Genomic DNA, 3,392 nt, shown 5'->3' with positions numbered 1-3,392 from the left:
TATTATATGATGATCATTATATGATGATTATTATATGATGATTATTATATGATGATTATTATATGATGATTATTATATGATGATTATTATTATATGATGATTATTATATGATTATTATATATGATTATTATATGATGATTATTATTATGATTATTATATGATGATTATTATATGATGATCATTATATGATGATTATTATATGATGATCATTATATGATGATTATTATATGATGATCATTATATGATGATTATTATATGATGATTATTATATGATGATTATTATATGATGATTATTATTATGATGATTATTATATGATGATTATTATATGATGATTATTATTATATGATGATTATTATATGATGATTATTATATGATGATTATTATATGATGATCATTATATGATGATTATTATATGATGATTATTATTATATGATGATTATTATATGATGATTATTATATGATGATTATTATATGATGATCATTATATGATGATTATTATATGATGATCATTATATGATGATTATTATATGATGATTATTATATGATGATTATTATATGATGATTATTATATGATGATTATTATTATATGATGATTATTATATGATGATTATTATATGATGATTATTATATGATGATTATTATATGATGATTATTATATGATGATTATTATATGATGATTATTATATATGATTATTATTATATGATGATTATATGATATCATTATATGTATGATTATTATATGATGATTATTATATGATGATTATTATATGATGATCATTATATGTATTGATATGATCATTATATGATTATTATATGTATTGATCATTATATGTATTGATCATTGTATGTATTGATCATTATTGTATGATCATTATATGATGATCATTATATGTATTGATTATTATATGATGATTGCATTGTTGATCATTATATGTATATTACATATGATCATTATATGATTGATGTATTGATCATTGTATGTATTGATCATTATATGATGATCATTATATGTATTGATCATTATATGTATTGATCATTATATGTATTGATCATTATATGATGATCATTATATGTATTGATCATTATATGTATTGATCATTGTATGTATTGATCATTGTATGTATTGATCATTATATGATGATCATTATATGTATTGATCATTATATGTATTGATCATTATATGATGATCATTATATGTATTGATCATTATATATGATATTGATGATTATTATATGATGATCATTATATGATGATCATTATATGTATTGATCATTATATGTATTGATCATTATATGATGATCATTATATGTTGATTGATCATTATATGTATTGATTGATCATTATATCATTGTATGTATTGATCATTATATGTATTGATCATTATATGTATTGATCATTATATGTATTGATCATTATATGTATTGATCATTATATGTATTGATCATTATATGATGATCATTATATGATGATACATTATATGTATTGATCATTATATGTATTGATCATTGTATGTATTGATCATTATATGTATTGATCATTATATGTATTGATCATTATATGTATTGATCATTATATGTATTGATCATTATATGTATTGATCATTATATGTATTGATCATTATATGTATTGATCATTATATGTATTGATCATTATATGTATTGATCATTATATGATGATCATTATATGATGATCATTATATGTATTGATCATTATATGTATTGATCATTATATGTATTGATCATTATATGTATTGATCATTATATGTATTGATCATTATATGTATTGATCATTATATGTATTGATCATTATATGATGATCATTATATGATGATCATTATATGATGATCATTATATGTATTGATCATTGTATGTATTGATCATTATATGATGATCATTATATGATGATACATTATATGTATTGATCATTATATGTATTGATCATTGTATGATGATCATTATATGTATTGATCATTGTATGTATTGATCATTGTATGTATTGATCATTGTATGTATTGATCATTGTATGATGATCATTATATGTATTGATCATTGTATGTATTGATCATTGTATGTATTGATCATTATATGTATTGATCATTGTATGTATTGATCATTGTATGTATTGATCATTGTATGATGATCATTATATGTATTGATCATTATATGTATTGATCATTGTATGTATTGATCATTATATGTATTGATCATTGTATGTATTGATCATTATATGTATTGATCATTGTATGTATTGATCATTGTATGTATTGATTATTGTATGTATTGATCATTATATGTATTGATCATTATATGATGATCATTGTATGTATTGATCATTGTATGTATTATGTAGAGTACTTTACACTGAATCTGAGTTCTTTGGAACATCTGGAACAACGTGTGTTAAAGCGTTTAATGAGGTCAGAGGTTAATGAGAGTGAAACAAACATGAGTCTGGTTCTAACTCTGCTGGAGAACCTTTAATGAACCGCATTGAAACACAGAACATTAAACCTCCATTGAAACAGTTTTCTCTTAAATGTTTCACTCAACTTAATTTTTTCTTGAAATATTCAACTTTTTAATCAAGTTTTTCTAAAAAGATTAAATAAAAATAACAACTGGAGGAGAAAAATATTGAGATTGAAAGATTCTTTAAAGCTAGGGTGGGTAATTTCTTTACTGTAATATTTGGCAAAACTGTCCTAATAGCCAGTCAGCTATATGTAGGTGAAGTGCTCTGAGAATATCTGCTCATAACTTTGCTCTCCCCTGCCTCTGTGGGCCGCACCCAAAAATTGCCACCGCTCATGTACACTTTGACCAATCAGAGCGAGGCTCCGATTCTCCGTTCTTATTGGCTGCGGAATCGGACATGGTGTTTCGTCTTCCTATCAATGTAACTGAATTCACATGAACGCGCATAACTGACGTTCGGTGGGAGGAGCTACAGCAGGTAGCGTGGCAGGGAGAGGCCAGAGAGCACGCGACGGAATCTCAACGGCTGTTTTCTCCAAAATCGCCCACCCTAGCTTTAAGTACCGACAGTGAAAGTATTTACTCTGCAGAACATCACTGAGGTGTTTAAAACAATCAGAAAACACTTCATCCTTCAGTTTATCACAAACATTCATCATCATCACATAAAGGAACACTTCATCCTTCAGTTTATCACAAACATTCATCACATAAAGGAACACTTCATCCTTCAGTTTATCACAAACATTCATCATCATCACATAAAGGAACACTTCATCCTTCAGTTTATCACAAACATTCATCACATAAAGGAACACTTCATCCTTCAGTTTATCACAAACATTCATCATCATCACATAAAGGAACACTTCATCCTTCAGTTTATCATAAACATTCATCACATAAAGGAACACTTC

Source organism: Anoplopoma fimbria, unplaced genomic scaffold (genome assembly GCF_027596085.1).
Source record: "Anoplopoma fimbria isolate UVic2021 breed Golden Eagle Sablefish unplaced genomic scaffold, Afim_UVic_2022 Un_contig_8080_pilon_pilon, whole genome shotgun sequence".
Taxonomy (NCBI): Eukaryota; Metazoa; Chordata; class Actinopteri; order Perciformes; family Anoplopomatidae; genus Anoplopoma; species Anoplopoma fimbria.
The sequence above is the reverse complement of the archived record's forward strand: the minus strand, read 5'-3'. Positions refer to the sequence as shown.